The 18,142-nt window shown below is 41.4% G+C and overlaps 1 protein-coding gene across 9 annotated transcripts in view; it reads left to right on the forward strand.

Moving 5' to 3' along the window:
* The window catches only part of LOC146402252 (uncharacterized), a 1,625,488-nt gene that overhangs the window by 17,569 nt on the left and 1,589,777 nt on the right, over positions 1–18,142 (forward strand). For 3 of the 9 annotated variants that reach the window (XR_014805638.1, XR_014805640.1, XM_084959867.1), the window contains exons 2-3: positions 4,084–4,148; positions 11,760–11,844. The exons of 5 other annotated variants lie outside the window; for them this stretch is intronic. The gene's annotated coding sequence lies outside the window, so the exon portion shown is untranslated. The remainder of the gene's footprint in view (positions 1–4,083; positions 4,149–11,759; positions 11,845–18,142) is intronic. One more of the 9 variants, XM_084959869.1, reaches the window with a different exon arrangement.

Here is an 18,142-nt window from a genome sequence, read left to right on the forward strand (position 1 = left end):
ACCCCTAGCCTGGGAACCTCCATGTGTCATGGGTGCGGCCCTAGAAAAGTACAAACAAAAACAAAAACAAAAAAAAGAAAAAACAAAAAGAAAGAAACCCTGTGTCTTCAGTAGCTGCCCTCCGTTTCCCCTCACCCCTCACAGTACTAGGTAACCGTTCATCTACTTCCTGTCTTTATAGATTTGCCTCTTCTGGATCTTTCCCTGCAGATGGAATCGTTCAATACTAATACGTGGTCTTTTATGACCACACTTTGTGAGTCATGTTAGTTCCTGCTCTCAGAGCAACCGCAGATGTGAGGAACTGTTATTCTCTGTTCCTAGTGGCTTAAACCACTGGGTCCGTGTGACCCTGGGGACCGTACCACTGCAGGGGCAACTTATCCCGTCGTGACTTTGCCAAAGTTGATGAGTTCCAGAATTTCAGTCTCAGTCCTTTCTCTCTGCAGCCTTTTAGCAGTGAAATGACGTCTTTCTACTGACTGAGGGCAAGTGGAAAACAAAAACAAAATCTTTTTTTTTTAATATATGTATTTTAATATAATATGTACCATAAAGAATTTATGCTCTTAATACTTTGATATGATAGATTGAAATATTTTATCTCTACAGGTTAATAAAGTGTGCTCAATAGCTCTAATTAAAAAACAGAACAAGGACTAGAACTAGTATTGTAAAGTGGAAGGAAGATGCCCTCTAGTGGTAAATATTAATAAAGGTAATTTTATGTTTAAAATATTAAACTCAATGAAACCATACTTGTTAAGTGCCTACTATGACCTAAGTCCAGGATACAATCATGAATAAAGTAGAAAGAGCACAAAACCTCTTTGAATATGCATTCTGGTAAGAAAGGCAAAAATTTTTAAAAGAAAATAACAATTGCATATTTAGTGAACATCATAAAGGGAAGAAACAGGATTTTGAGATAGAAAACAAAGGGGAAACTTGCTTCATTCTTAGGTACTACTTATTCCTTCATTTCTTGGAAGCTTCAGTTTTTCTCATTGATATTTTGTGGAATAAGGATGATTGTCTTTGTTGCTTTTGCTTTGTTTTAAATATTTGAGACATGTGAGTATATGAAACTAGAATCTCAAATCTGAAAGAAAAGTCAGAGCTAAATCAATTGTCTGGAGACATCATGAAATACTAATTCATATGTACAACATCTAAAATATCATGTAGCAATTTTACAGGTCTTGCAAAATAGCAAAGTAAAAGGAAACTCATTGTATTACCAGTAGAAGGGTTTTACAAATGCACAATAAATTAGAGCATTCCTCTCACTATAAGAACACAATCTCATCAGTACAAAGAAATAATAACTTATGGAAATCCTCATAATTGTATCAATTATATGAACAACGAGCAAAAGAAAAACAAACTTCAAGATCCTATAAGATTTCACTGCCTTCATTATTGATGTTGGCCTCTTTCAAATTTTGTTCCTGCTCACAAATTGATCCCTGACAACTTCAGTCTCCCCAGCCGCATACTTCTAAGTGGTGTGGGCTATTTGAGTCTACATTTCTCATGAGTTCCTAGCTGACGCCAGTGCTGCTTGTCCAGAGGACACATTTTAAGTGAAAGAAAGAAAGCCCTTATAGGTACTTAAATTAAAAAAAAAAATGAGTGGTAAGAATCAGTATTCTTAAGATGTCACTTCTTCAATTTGATCTATAGATTCAATGCAATCCCAATCAAAATCCCAGAAAGTTATTTTGTGAATATCAACAAATACTACCCTAACAACTTTAAGATTACTGTAAAGTAATCTTAAGTAAACAAGATGGTGAAAGAATAGACAAACTAATCAGCGGAACAGAATAGAAACCTTAAAATATGCCCACATAAATATAGTTTACTTATCTTTGAAAAAGAAGCAAAAGTAATACCGTGGAACAAAGATAATCTTTTCAACAAATGGCGCTAGCACAAATGGACTTACACATGCACACACACACACACACACACACACAAAAAGATTCTATACACAGACCTTACACTCTTCCCAAAAATAGCTCAAAATGGATCACAGATCTATATGTAAAATGCAAGACTGTAGGAGAAAATCTAGATGACTTTGAGCTTGGTGATGACTTTTGACACAACACCAAGGGTACAGTCCAAGATAAACTTCATTAAAATTAAAAACTTGTGCTCTATAAAAGACAGTGTCAAGAGAATAAAAAGATAAACCATCTACAGGGAGAAAATATTTCAAAATAAATATCTGATAAAGGACTGTTGTCCAAAATATGAAACGAACTCCTAAAACTCAACAGTAAGAATACAAACAACCCAGTTAAAAAATGGGCCAAAGACTTTAAGAGACACCTCTTCAAAGCAGATATACATATAGTTAAAAGCATATTAAAAGATGTCCCACATCATCTATCATCAGGAAAATGCATATAAAAACTACAGTAAGAAACTACTACACACCTATTGGAATGGCTAAAATCTAGAAAACAGACAGTACAAATGCTAACAAGGATATGGAGCAGTAGGAACTCTCATTGCTGGTGGGAATGTAAAATGTTACAGCCACTTTGGAAGACAGTTAGTAGTTTCTTACAAAACTAAACATACTCTTACCATACAAACCAGCAGTTGTGCTACTTGGCATTTACTTAAAGGAATTGAAAACTTATGTCCACACAAAAGCCTATACTCACATGTTTATAGTAGCTTTATTTATAATTGACAAAACTTGGAAGCAGCCAAGATGTCTTTAAGTAGCTGAATGAATAAACTAGGATATATTTAAACAATAGAATATTAGTCAAGGCTAAAAACAAATGATGTATCAAGCCCCGAAAAGATACAGAAGAAACTTAAATACTAATTGTAAGTTAAAGAAACCAATCTGACAAGTCTACATACCATGTGATTCCAACTGTGTGACATTCTGGAAAAGGTAAAAATATTGAGAAAGTAAAAAGAACAGTGGTTGCCAGGGGTTGAGGGGCAGGGAGGGGAAGAATGAGTAAGTGGAGCACAGAGGATTTGTAGGGCAGAGAAACTACTCTATATTATACCATAATTGTGGATATATGAAATTATACATTGGTCCAGAACTATAGAATGTACAACCCCAAGAATGAATTCTTGTGTAAACTGTGGACTTTGGATGATAATGAAGATGTGTTAATATAGCACCTCAATTGCAACAAATGTGCCACTGTGGTGGGTCATGTTGATAATGGACGAAGCTCCATGTGTTTTGGGTCAGAGAATATATGGGAAATATACATCTACTTTTTCTCAATATTTCTGTTAAACTAAAACTGATCTAAAAAATTAAAATCTTAAAAAATCTAATACACAAAGTACTGCGTTTGAGGATATCTCTAGGCCAGACTTAGTTTGAATACTACCAGCTTGGTGTTCTCTCATCAAGCTTAAGTTAGCAAGACTTAATTGTATGTCTTCTTACTAATATAATCTTGGTGCCCAGCCCAGTGCCGGAACCAGGACTGAGAGATGTTAATAAATAAGTAAATCGCTAATGAATCAAAGAAAATGAACAGGCAAAGGAGTCTCTTACAACATCAAGGGAGTAATTTATAATTGATTTTCTTTATTTTTGGAACATATTTTGTCCAACATCATGTGCTGTATCTGTGCACATTTCTTAGTAAATGTTGCTCTTTTCCCATCTGCTTTGAGAGCATCATTTTTTTTAATGATTTACAAAGGATGTTAAGCAATGCCTAACTTTCTAGTTTATAAGGCATTTAACAAAGTGAAGAATTCTAGTGTTAGGTCAGGTAAGTAAATAAATCATAGCACACTTTATTATAGGTGAAGATAAAACAAATTATGGAGTATAAGGCCTGACAAACTAGTAATATGAGTGCAAAATCATTGCAATTAAATATATATGGGCGTTATGTTTTTTGATTCATTTTTTTCCTTAAAAGTTAGAAAATCATGTTCAGGAACTAAATACTCTAATGGAACTCTGACCAGTGGAGCTTAGGGCAAAGACCACTTTGTCAGTGATCATGAAGAAAATTATTTACCCACTAAAATATTATGTTCACTGACCCAATGTCTTTCCTTTTTTCTTTGCAGAGAAAAAAAGAAGTGACCCGAAGTATTTTCTAAGAAAATTATGGACAACTTATTGTAAATAGAAGGTAGGTAGAGCTTACACCCGTCACTAATAGAAAACCTGATTCCTGTTAAGAATTTTGTGAGAAAAAAAAATGATTTTAAACATATTTGAGAGCCTAAGACATCAGCATTTCCAAACTACAGGTCAGAAACCTAAAAAACAAACTGCTAAAGATCAAAGTAATGAAATTTTGATGCATTTTCCCACACAACTAATTTTAAGAGATTGGAATTTAAACTTACTGTAAAGTAAATTAAAATACATCCCTGGGGAGTTCCCATCGTGGCGCAGTGGTTAACGAATCCGACTAGGAACCATGAGGTTGCGGGTTTGATCCCTGCCCTTGCTCAGTGGGTTAACGATCCGGCGTTGCCGTGAGCTGTGGTGTAGGTTGCAGACGCGGCCCGGATCCCGCGTTGCTGTGGCTCTGGCGTAGGCCGGCGGCTACAGCTCCAATTAGACCCCTAGCCTGGGAACCTCCATATGCCGCGGGAGCGGCCCAAGAAATAGCAACAACAACAACAACAACAAAAAAGACAAAAAAGACAAAAAAAAAAAAATACATCCCTGGGTTTTTTATCTTTTCTTCTCATACCCAGAACTGGGGAGGACAACTTAATATTTCAAATGATGCCCTCCATAATGTAATAATCTGGGTCCTTAGTCACAAATGAACACTTTATATCACCTTCTTCCTTATTTATCACTCTATCACGTAATCTCTTCTATTGTTCCCCTAGAACAGTGGTTCCCAAAGTTTTTTCTGTGGACTCCTGGGGAACCCTGAGCCCCGTTCAAGGGATCCATAGGATCAAAAGTGTAATGCTAGAACTAATACTACTACTACTAATACAGTGTTATCTGCCTTTTACTCTAGTTTTTAGTTCTTAAGTACATAGTGGATTTTTTCAGAGGCAGATAGGCGAATCCAGCCATTTTCTACTAATATGCATTATAGAAATTTGATAAAATGTAAAAAAAAAATACAAATGGAACTGAATCTGCCAAACCTGAATAAGTTTGGTGTGGATTTATTACCAGACCCTCATTGAAGGAACACAGTCTTCCTGACATGTTGACCTTACCCTTGTGAAACCCAGCACAAAGAACCAGCTGTAGTAGAACTAGAACAATTTGTACTTCTGATACACTGAAATCGATAGATATTATATATAACATTATTTTAAGCCACAAATTTTTGGTACTTTGTTGCAAAATTGAACCCGCAACCTCGTGGTTCCTAGTCGGATTCATTAACCACTGTGCCACGAGGGGAACTCCGGGGTCTCTGCAATTGTTGAGGATATTGCATTTTTCCTCTACTCTGGGAGAAGTGATGTGATCAAAACAAGGGCTCTGGGAGTTCCCATTGTGGTGCAGGGGAAACATATCTACCTAGGAACCATGAGGTTGTGGGTTCGATCCCTGGCCTTGCTCAGTGGGTTAAGGATCTGGAGTTGCCGTGAGCTGTGGTGTAGGTCACAGATGCAGCTGGGATCCTGTGTTGCTGTGGCTGTGACGTAGGCCCCCAGCCGTAGCTTCGATTCGACCCCTAGCCTAGGGACCTTCATATGCCGCGAGTGCAGCCCTAAAAAGCAAAAACAAACAAACAAACAACCCCCAAAAACAAGGATCCAAATTCACACAGATGATCAAGTCTAGGGGACACAGGAAGTATAGAGAGTTGAGGGTCTTGACCAGATCCACAGGAACACAATAGCTTGGATGCTACTCGATGCAGAGTGTTTACGAAATGACATTTCAGACATGCAAGGAAATGTCTCATTGCCTAGCTCCCGACTGAAAGTTTTTTTCTCGGCAAAGTCCTGCGTTTATCATGATCTTGTTCTTGATTGGACGCAGTCTTTATTAATGGTGTCATGAGCAGCCACATGCATGGGGAACAGTGCTGGGTGTGATGATGCTTTTCTGGACACATCAGAAGATGTGTCTTTCCCCGCAATTTTGTCCCCTGAGTCCACTGTGGAAACCTGTGTTCTCCAAGCAGGTCACAGGTGCCCTCTGACACCTCCATGCCATTGTCATGCTCAGCACGTCTCCCTTTGTCCTCAGCAAAATCTCATTCATCTTCTAATACTGAGCTCAAGCTCCATCTCTTCCCTGGAGTCTTCCCTAATTTCTTCCATTTTGGGTTTTCTCAGCATACCTGTGGTAGGTTGAAAAACGGAGCCACGTTTTTTTGGCTGCACCTGTGGCATACAGAAATTCCCAGGCCAGGGATCAAACCTGAGCCACAGCAATGACCCAAGCCACAGCAGTGACAGTGTTGGATCCTTAACCTGCTGCACCATCAGGGAACTCCCTATTTTGCAGCTCTTTTCATCAAAAGGAAGACTTAGTTTCCCTATGTTTTGAATCTGAACTGGCCCTATGACATGCTTTGACCAATAGAATGTGGCAGAAATGAGGCTCCAGGAATGAGTTCCAGAGCCCAGGTCCCCGGATGCCTTGACGTCCTTTGTCCTCTTGGAATGTAGCCCTGAGACCACCATGCACAGAAGCTCTGTCGAGGCTTCCGGAGGGTCAGAGGCTAGGGGAGGAGAACCAGGGTGCCTGGGCTGAGGCCGCCTGGCAAGTCTGCCCCAGTGGAGCTATCAGATGACTACAGCCCCCTGAGTGAGCCCAGGGAGCCACCGAGATGCAGTCATGAGCATGTACATGGTGGTAGTTTTAAGCCATAAAATATTGAGATGGCTTGTTCTGTAGCAACAGATAACTGATAACAACAGGCTGTTTTTCGTGTGTTTATAAAGGTCACATATGTGAAGTTCACAGAGAACGGTGCTTGGGAAGGAGTCTTGTGTTCAGAGGAAAATCTTATCTTTCTCCTATTTTCTTTATTCATTTAGGTCTCATTCACAATTTTTTTTTTTTTTTGCCTTTTAGGGCCTCACCCTTGGCACATGGAGGTTCCCAGGCTAGGGGTCTAATCGGAGCTGGTCTACACCAGAGCCACAGCAATGCCGGATCTGAGCCTCATCTGAGACCTACTCCACAGTTCATGGCAACGCCGGATCCTTAACCCACTGAGCGAGGCCAGGGATCGAACCCTCAACCTCACGGTTCCTAGTTGGATTTGTTTCCCCTGCACCAAGACGGGAACTCTGAGGTCTCATTCACTATTTAGGTCTCAAATTAGGTAACCTTTCTCTGGGATCCTTCCCTGTACTCAGAGCCTGGGTCAGGTGCCCCTTGGATGGGCTCCTTTGAACTCTTTTTCTTATTACACTACATTTCATACTTTGCAGTTAAAACCGTGTGTGTTTGTTTGTTTTTTTGTTTGTTTTTTGCTTTTTGGGGTTGCACCCGTGGCATATGGAAGTTCCCAGGCTGGGGTTTGAATCACAGCTGTAGCCTCTGGCCTGTGCTACAGCCACAGCAATGCAGGATCCAAGCTGTGTCTGTGATCTACACCACAGCTCATGTCAACGCTGGATCCTTAACCACTGAGCAAGGCCAGGGATGGAAACTGCGTCCTCATGGATGCTAGTCAGATTTGTTAATCACTGAGCCACGATGGGAATGCCTAAAGCCATATGTGTTTTTTTTTTTTTCCTGATCTGTTTTCTTTGTGAGGACCCCGAGAGGGCAGAGACAGCTTGCCTGAGACCACTGTGCATCTAGAATCTGGCATAGCATATCACACCTGTGGAAGAGCTTCCTGCTTATGGACCTCATCAAATACTGATGTCCTTACGAGGCCCCCTGTTCCACATGGGACAGTGCTCTTCCTTGTGAGATAAACTCTGTCTGTGTATCTTCTCTTCAGAGGCCTGCATCTGATCCCTAGAGCCAGAAAACGAATGCCCTGCATATCTGCATACAGCTGCTCTGTCCCCCTAATGAAATCATTTCTTTTTCCGTCTGGACTAAAACAGCTGAGGACCCTGAGGATGCCTGGCCTGGAGCCCCTGACCATCCTCATCCCTCTTCTCTTATTAGCAAAACCCACCCTAAAGTGTCATAATAAGAACTCAGCATCAAAGCCCATTCCTTTTTTTTTTCTTTCTTTTTTTTTTGGCTGAGCCCTGGGCCAGGGATCGAACCCCTCCCACAGCAGTGACCCAAGCTGCTGCAGGGACAACCCTGGATTCTTAACCTGTTGTGCCATAAGGACCCTCCCCAAACCCATTCTTTAGATTAACAAAACCTATCATAAACTGTCATAACAAGAATTTAGGGAGCTCCCGTTGTGGCTTAGTGGATTAAGAACCTGACTCATATCCATGAGGTTGTGGGTTAAGGATCTGGTGTTGCTGTGAACTATGGTGTAGGTCGCTAATGGGGCTTGGATCCTGTGTTGGTGTGGCTATGGTGTAGGCTGGCAGCTGTAGCTCTGATTCAACCCCTCGCCTGGGAACTTCTACATGCTGCATGTGCGGCCCTAAAAATAAACAAGAAATCGGCACCATTGGGAGAGGTCTGACCAAGGCAGAGGAGAGTGTGATAACACCTTCGGTTGCTTACGACTTTATTCATTTATTAATGCAACCCACGCCCGTATCGATTTGCTGATTGTAATGGCCTTGTGACCAGCAGTAGCACAGAAAACAACTCTTCTAGGTCAGAGTTAAATCTAACCTCAAACTAAGTGTGCACAATTTATTTTATTAACATTTTTGAGAACAAGCATGGCATAGAACTTAAAAAAATGTTATGTGGTGAATGAGGCATTTTAGGTGCTATTGTGGTTACAGAAGACTTCTTTTTCGGCCCTGTGAGAGCTCTTGTTGACTAGGATTCCATATTCCATTCCATTTAACTATGACTTTTTTCAGTGGGAAAACGTCTATTTAGTATTTGGAGAAATTCTTTGTTTATTCTATTGGATTCTATTCATGAAAAAACAAAAACAAAACAAAAAAACCCCTAAGCCACAATAAATCTTTCTTATTCTTTTTTCCTCCCCCAGTATTGTAGGAAAAGCTCCAATCAAGTAGATAAACCCTAAAATAAAGTGATAGTGGAAAGAGGAGGGTTTGGAATCAGACAAATTTGGGTTTGAATCTCTTCTACCACGAGGTAGCATATGACAACAGGGAAGGGGCAGAACCACACTGAAAACCAGTTACCTGGAGTGAAAGTTACTTCACGGTGCCACAGTGCTCATCAGATGTCAGGGATTTCTTTGTGGTTTCCTGCAGCTCCTGGCTGTGCAGAGTACACCCCCCGCCAAGGGTGACCCAGTTGACATTGGGCTGGTAAATCCTGACACTGAAACTGTTGCTTAACGTGCTGCATTTCCAGAGACTTCTGTGTTTATTTTATTTTATTTTTGTCTTTTTGCTATTTCTTGGGCCGCTCCGGAGGCATATGGGAGGTTCCCATGCTAGGGGTCGAATCGGAGCTGTAACCACCAGTCTATGCCAGGGCCACAGCAACACAGGATCCGAGCCGCGTCTGCGACCTACACCACAGCTCAGGGCAACGCTGGATCGTTAACCCACTGAGCAAGGCCAGGGATCGAACCCACAACCTCATGGTTCCTAGTTGGATTCGTTAACCACTGTGCCACGATGGGAAGTCACGACTAATGTGTTTAAAATGGAAGGAACAGATGCAGGTGCCCTCTGAACCTTGAGGTTTGGTGGATTAGGAGCCTTCTCTGGGCTTGGACATCCTGTGGTGTGTGTGCGTGTTTAAAATATTTACAGCCGCATAGAAGGTGGCAGAACCTTCTAAGTGAATGAAAGCAGGCGTGTGGCTGTGGAGACGGAGAGGACCGTCCCTGCCAGGTGTTTTCTGAACCAGCACCCCCATCTCCTCCTACGCCGGGGCAGGGGTGTCTGGGGAGCTGGGGGGTGGTGGGAGGTGTGGGGAGTGCTCAGGGCCCTCTGGGGTTCCTTCAGCATAAGTATTCCCTGTGTCTGAGACGGTCTAGGCTGGGTGAAGGGTCTGTGGGCAGATGCTGCCATCTGGTGGTAGCTTCTCAGAATACTCCATGCTGGATGCTGCAAAGGCTGAGCCAATCCCCATGCTGCTTTTGGAAGAGCATGAAGCAATTTTACCAGAAAGTTACTTAAAAAAAATTATGAGTTGGAACAAAAATGGATGTATTCCATAGTAAAATTTATGTCATATTTATTTATTTATTTTGGTTTTTTGCCTTTTCTTTGAGCCGCTCCTGCGGCCTATGGACGTTCCCAGGCTAGGGGTCGAATCGGAGCTATAGCTGCCGGCCTACATCACAGCCACAGCAACGTGGGATCCGAGCCACTTCTGCAACCTACACCACAACTCATGGCAACGGCGGATCCTTAACCTACTGAGCAAGGCCAGGGACGGAACCCGCAACCTCATGATTCCTAGTCGGATTCGTTAACCACTGCGCCACGAGGAAACTCCCTGTCATATTTATTTTATTTAAGACTACTTTAGAGCCATTTTAGGTTCACATGAACGCTTAGTAGAAGGTACAGACCTTTTTCCATAGAACACTTGTCCCCCCCACCCTGTGCTCCCCCCTCCGGCCCCCGCCCAGACACAGCCTCCCCCATCAACATCTCCCACCAGAGTTTGTTGCCACTGTAACTGGGCAGGGCGGTGTGGGGCTTCTGAGCACAAAAGCCTGTCTGTGTCCCTCATTTCTTGTTTTTAGGAAATGGGCCTCATTCAGCCTCCTCTGCCTTCCCTGAGTTCCTAGGGACAGGTTCAGACTGTTGCTAATCAGGGAAGGAAGGGGATGCAAAGACCAGGGGGGAACAGTCAGCAGCAATAGTACAGCCTTAGGACAGGATCCTGGTTCCCTCTCAAGGGATACGCCTAATAATATATCTTATACACCTAAGAGCAAAGTGATACGATTCTTGTAGAAATGAATACTTTAAAACTGATCAGCTTGGAGCCCTTCCTTGTGCTTCTCCCTCATTGGATCGCACCTCTAAACTGAAGATCCCAATTTGCCTGTGGGTTAAAGATTATTAGCACATGATCTTTTCCAGGAACTGCCCTAGTTTATTCTAATCTCTGATCAATATCCCCTTTTCGCAAGTCCTGTTATTCTAGGCAATAACCCAGCAGGATCATGCCGAGATCTCCAGCTTCCATGACTAAGATTCCCCCAAAGAAAGAAGAATGCTTGTTTGCCTCAATCCTGATTCTTATCTAAAACTCTGTTTTTCTCCTTTCAGACTGTAAAACTCCCTGCGACTCTTTCCCAAGGGAGAGCACAGTCTTTAAGGTATTAGCCTGCCATGGTCTCCTTTGCCTGGCAAAGTAATGAAAGCTGTTTTTTTTCTCCTTCACCCAAAACTCTGAGGCCGAGTTTTGGGGCAGCACAACTGATGAACACTCATAGACTCATCTCATCTTAATCACTCAGGGTCCATAGTTAACAGTAGGGCTCACTCTTAGTGTGGTACCTTCTGCAGGTTTAGACAAAGGTGTAATGACATGTACCCACCATCATGGTATCGAACGGACTATCTTCACTGCCCTAAAATGCTCCATGCTCTGCCTGTTCACCCCAAAACTTTCCAAAATGCCAAGCCACTTAATGACACCTACTCAAAACCCTCTTAAACCCTTTCACTCTGCTTAGCATTGCGTTCATGGAAGAATTATGTTATTATAATTGCATTGTATTAAAGAAAAAAATATTTTTATAATACAGGTACACCTCAGGGAGGTTGCAGATCAGGTTCCAGACCATTGCAGTGGGTGAATCTTGGGAGGACCAGAAGTGCTGATACCTGAAGGTAGGCGAAGATAAACGTTTAAGCTCAAGCAGAAAGCAAGTTTGCCTCGTCCTTTACCTTTTTATTCAGTTCAGGCCCTCGAAGGATTGGATGATGCTCACCTGCGTCGGGGGAGGGCGCTCAGGCTACTGATTCAAATGCTGGTCTTTTTCAGGAACATCTTCACGGGGGTGGGGGGATGTGCTGGGGGTTCGGGCTGGAAATGCTATAAAATTAGGTTGTGATGATCGTTGTACCACTATAAATGTAATAAAATACATTGAGTAATAAAAAAAGACATTAAAAGTAAAAAAAAGAAAAGAAATCTTCACAGTCACACAGAAATTATATATATATATATATATATACATATAATATGTATATGTGTGTATACATATATAATGTTTTACTTGGCATCCCTTAGCTGAGTCAAATTGACACATAAAATTACCCATTACATAGCCCTAATGTGTCCATACCTCTGAATCCTCTTCTTCCTGTGGCTTAAAATTTAGATAAAAATAACAAGAGGACTTGCAACCTCTGTCTGATTTTAGTTTAACCTTATTTTTCTCCCAAGAGGCAACGGTAATATGAGCAATTATTTGCTTGTCTCCCAGAAGGTTAAGTTGTGAAAACATACCATAGATGTAAAGCTTTCAAAATGTTATTCTGCTGCGTTTCTCCTCTGGCAAATCTTTGTGACAATGGTGGTGACCTGAGTGTATGTCTACAGTGACTTCTGGTTGATCAAGATTCAAAATAACTGCCATTACTCTTGTCGAGTGGAGTAGCTGATGCTTAGAAAAGCAGGTTGGGGAGTTCCCGTCGTGGCGCAGTGGTTAACGAATCCGACTAGGAACCATGAGGTTGCCGGTTCGATCCCTGCCCTTGCTCAGTGGGTTAAGGATCTGGTGTTGCCATGAGCTGTGGTGTAGGTTGCAGACGCGGCTCGGATCCTGCGTTGCTTTGGCTGTGGTGTAGGCCGGCGGCTACAGCTCCGATTAGACCCCTAGCCTGGGAACCTCCATATGCCATGGGAAGCGGCCCTAGAGAAGGCAAAAAGACAAAAAAAAAAAAAAAAAAAAAAAGCAGGTGAATACTGGGAGGTTGGGTGTGTGTGTGTGTCCATCTGTCTAGTGGGGTCGGGGAGTTGGGGTCTGTCACAGTTAGGTGGAACATGTTTTGCTTCCTCTTAGGTTGATGAGCCTGGGGACCAGTATGGAGAACCCTGGAAATAAGGATACTGGGATCTTTCTGCCTTGGCTGCAGGCCGCAGAGAGCTTGCGGAAGGGAATCCTCACCACCCACCCCCTCCCCATCTGCCTTTCACAAAGACTGTAACGTGACAGGCAAAGCTTATTGACTTGCGCTGTTCCGCTGGAATCTTCTTTCACTCTCATTAGAAAGAGGATTCAGTTCTTTTAGAAATGCCGGGTAGTAGTTGGGCGCTGTAAAGATAACTTTATTATTTTTAAAATTATTATTATTGTTATTATTATTTTGTCTTTTAGACCCAAGGCATATGGAGATTCCCAGGTTAGGGGTTGAATCGGAGCTGTTGCTGCTGGTCTACACTACAGCCACAGAAACTCGGGATCTGAGCTGCATCTGTGACCTACACCACAGCTCACAGCAACACTGGATCCTTAACCCACTGAGCAAGGCCAGGGATCGAACCCGCAGCCACATGGTTCCTCGTCGGATTCGTTTCCGCTGTGCCACGACAGGAATTCCAATTATTATTTTTTATTTTTTATTTTTTTAGGGCCGTACCCACAGCATATGGAAGTTCCCAGGGAACCTCCATGTGACGTGGGTGCTGCCCTAGAAAAGACAAAAAAAAAAAAAAAAAAAGATTTTGTATCTTGAAACATTACTAAGTTTGTATATTAGTTCTAACAGTTTTTTGGCAGCATCTTTAGGGTTTCCTTTGTATAATATCACGTCATCAGCAAATAGAGACAGTTTACTTCTTCCTTCCCAATTCGGATGCTTTATTTCCTTTCCTTGCCTAATTGCTCTAGCTGGGGCTTCCATGGCTGTGTTGAGTAAAAGTGGCGAGAGTGGGCACCTTTGTCTCGTACCTGATCTTAGAGGAAAAGCTTTCAGTTTTTTACCATTCCATGTGATGGAGGGTTCTTATCATGAATGGATGTCGGATTTTATCAGGTGCTTTTTCAGCATCTACTGAGATGATCATATGATTTTTATCCATTATTTTCTTAATGTGGTGTACCATACTTACTGATTTGCATATATATATTTTAACTTTTTAGGGCCGCACTGTTGGCATATGGGGTTCCCAGGCTTGGGGGTCCAATCGGAGCTATAGCCGCCCCGCCTACACCACAGCCACAGCAACAAAGGATCTGAGCCGTGTCTTCAACCTACACCACAACTCATGCCGGATCCTTAACCCACTGAGCGAGGCCAGGGATTGAACTCTCGTCCGCCCGGATGCTAGTCAGGTTCGTTAACTGCTGAGCCATGATGGGAACTCCAGCTTACGTTGAACAGACCTTATATTCAGGGATAAATCTCACTTGGTCATGGTATGTGATCCTTCTGATATGTTGTTGAATTTGATTTACTAGTATTTTGAGGATTTTTGCATGTATGTTCAACAGGGATATTGGCCTGTCATTTTTTTTTTTTTTTTGTGGTGTCCTTGTCTGGCTTTGGTAATCAGGTAATGCTGGCCTTGTAAAAGTTTGGAAGTGTTCCCTCTTCTTCAATTTTTGGAAGCGTTTGAGAGGGATTAACATTAATTCTGTTTTAGATATTTGGTATAATCAGTGAAGTCATCAGGTCCTGGACTTTTCTGTATTGCAAGATTTTTGATTACTGATTCAATCTCCTTACTCATTATTTGTCTGTCTGGATTTTTTATTTCCTCATTATTCAGTCTTGGTTGTATGTTTTTAGGAATTTATCTGTTTCTAGGTTGTCCAATTCGTTAGTGTATAAATGTTCATGGTAGTCTCTTATGATCTTTTACATCTCTATAATATCAGTTGTAATGTTTCCTTTCATTTATAATTTTGAGTTGTTTCTCTTTTTTTCCTTTCTTTTTTCTTTTTTTTTTTTTTTTTTTTCCCCAGGGCTGCATCTGAGGCATATAAAATTTCCCAGGCTAGAGGTCACATTGGAGTTGCAACTGCCAGCCTTTGCCACAGCAACCTGGGATCCAAGCCGTGTCTGTGACCTACACTACAGCTCACAGCAATGCTGGATCCTTAACCCACTGAGTGAGGCCAGGGATCAAACCTGAGTCTTCATGGATACTAGTTAGTTGAGTTCAGTTCTGCTGAGCCACGACAGGAACTCTTCTCTTTTTTTGTCTACCTAAAGGTTTGTGAACTTTGTTTATCTTGAAACAGTCTTAGTTTCAATAATATTTCCTATTGTTTTCCTAGTAACTATTTCATTTATTTCCACACTGATTTTTTTTTTTTTTTTTTTTTTTTTTGTCTTTTTGCCATTTCTTGGGCCGCTCCCGCAACACATGGAGGTTCCCAGGCTAGGGGTCCAATTGGAGCTGTAGCTGCTGGCCTACGCCAGAGCCACGGCAACTCGGGATCCGAGCCACGTCTGCAACCTACACCACAGCTCACGGCAACACCAGATCCTTAACCTGAGCAAGGGCAGGGATCGAACCCGCAACCTCATGCTTCCTAGTTGGATTCGTTTCTGCTGCGCCATGATGGTAACTCCATGTTGTGTCAGTTTTTGACTTTAAGTCTATTTTGTCTGATATAAATATAACTATCCTTGCCCTCTTTTGGTTAACATTTGCATGAAATATATGTATCAAACCCACACTGCAGTTGTAACCTATGCTGCAGCTTTCGGCAATGCCAGATCTTAATCCACTTAGTGAAGCCAGGGATTGAACCCGAATCATTCTGGACAGTTCTTAACCTACTGAGCCACATGGAGAACTCCTGATTCTTGATGTTAGTGGGAGAGCATTCAAGTCTTTCACCATTAATTATATTAACTTTTTTTTTAGTGGATGACTTTTCTCAGATTGGGGAGGTTCTCTTCTATTCCTTGTTTCCTGAGTGGATGTTGGATTTTTTTTCTTTTTTTCTTTTCTTTCTTTTTTTTTTTTTTGTCTTTTTGTCTTTTGTTGTTGTTGTTGTTGTTGTTGTTGCTATTTCTTGGGCCGCTCCCGCGGCATATGGAGGTTCCCAGGCTAGGGGTTGAATCGGAGCTGTAGCCGCCGGCCTACGCCAGAGCCACAGCAACGCGGGATCCGAGCCGAGTCTGCAACCTACACCACAGCTCACGGCAACGCCGGATCGTTAACCCACTGAGCAAGGGCAGGGACCGAACCCGCAACCTCATGGTTCCTAGTCGGATTCGTTAACCACTGCGCCACGACGGGAACTCCTGGATTTTTTTTTCTTTTTATCAGGAGGGAATGTTGGATTTTGGTAAATGCGCTTTCTGCATCTATTAAAATTATCATGTTTTTTGTCCTCAGTTAGTTAATGTTGTAAATTACATTGATTGAATTTTTTTTTTTTTTTTTGGCCACTCCTTCAGCATGCAGAAGTTCCCAGGCCCAGGGATCGAACCTGTGCCACAGTAGTGATCCCAATCTTAGCAGTGACTATGCTGGGTCCTTAAGCTGCTGAGCCACCAGGGAATCCACATTGATTGAATTTTGAATGTTAAACTAACCATACATTCCTTGGACAAATTCCATTTGCTTCTGATTTGTTATCCATTTACTATATTGTTGGTTTTTGATTTACTAAAATTCTGTTTAGATTTTCTGCGTCTATTTTCAAGAGGAATATTGGTCTGTTTCTTATACTGTAATGTCTTTTCCTTATTTTGGTGTCAGGGTACTGTTGGCTTTGGAATAAGTTGGGGAGTATTCCCTTCTTTTTAATTGAAGGAGTTTATACTGAATTGGCATTATTTCTTTCTTAAATATTGGGTAGAATGCACTGTGAAGCCATCTGGCCCTGGAATTTGCTTTGCAGGGTGTTTTAAATCACAGTTTTAATTCCTTTCATTGATAGGACTTTCCAGGTTAGCTAATTTTTCTTTAATGAGCTTTAGTCATTTTTGTCTTCTAAGAAATTTGTCCATTATGTCTTTTTGAATTTATTGTCTTAAAGTTGTTCATTATCTGTAGAAATTTAAATGCTGTAACTCTTTCATTCCTGATATTGATAATTTGTTTCTGTTCTGTTTTTCTCTTAATCATTTTGGCTAGGGTTTTGTTAATTTTATTGATCCTCTCTAAGCAACTTTTGGCTTCATTTTTTTTTCTATTGCCTTTATATTTATTTCCTGTTATATTTATTTCCACTTTTATTTTTATTATATTCTTTCTTCTGCTTAATTTGGGTATAATTTTATCTTCTCATTCTAGTTTGTAAGGCGGAAGCTGAAGTTAAGCTGAAGTTATTGAGTTGAGACCTTTTTTCTTTTCTTTTTTTGTCTTTTCTTTTTATGGCCACACCTACAGCATATGGAGGTTCCCAGGCTGGTAGGCTACCAGCCTACACCACAGCACAGCAACGTCAGATCCTTAACCCACTGAGTGAGGCCAGGGGTTGAACCTGCGTCCTCATGGTGTCTAATCAGATTTGTTTCTGCTCAGCCAGGAGCTTCCTCTTTTTTCTTTTCTAATACAGGCATTTGTCTTATAAATTTGTTAGTACTGCTTTGGTGGCATTTCATAAATTCTGATATGTGTGTTTTCATTTTCATACTATTCAAAATATTTTCTAATTCATCTTTTGGTTTTGTTTTTGACCCATGGGTTATTTAGATGGTGTGATTAGTTTCCAAAACTTTAGGACTTTTTCCGGAGATCTTTCTGTTATTGATTTCTAATTTAATTTCTTTGTGGTTAGAGAAAATACTCTGTATGAGTTGAGTCCTTTGAAATCACTGAGATTTGTCGTATGGCCCAGAACAGGATTTTTCTTAGTAATTGTTCTATATGCATTTGAGAAGACTGTGTATTCTAATGTTGCCGGGTTGAGTTGAGTCTTTTGTAAACATCACTGGAGTCAAGTTGGTTGGTAGTTGTTTAAGTCTACTGCCGCCTTGCTGATTTCCTATCCAATTTTTCTTTCAGTTGTTGAGAAAGAGATACTGAAATCTCTAACTACAATTGTGGATTTATTTTCATTAACCATACTTTGAGTAGCAACTATATAAGCTTCTCCCGCTTCTTATTTCCCTGGGACTTTTGTTCCGATCTCCCAGCTCACCCCCAGGATGCGGTGCTTGCAGAGCACATTTGGCTTTTCTTTTAGGAGCAGTTACCATAGAGTTTAGCTGCCTA

Source organism: Sus scrofa, chromosome 6, assembly GCF_054392235.1.
Source record: "Sus scrofa isolate SSC_HxYL_T2T_F1_AM1 chromosome 6, Sscrofa_HxYL_maternal_Yorkshire_Landrace_v2.0, whole genome shotgun sequence".
In the NCBI taxonomy this organism is placed as follows: Eukaryota; Metazoa; Chordata; class Mammalia; order Artiodactyla; family Suidae; genus Sus; species Sus scrofa.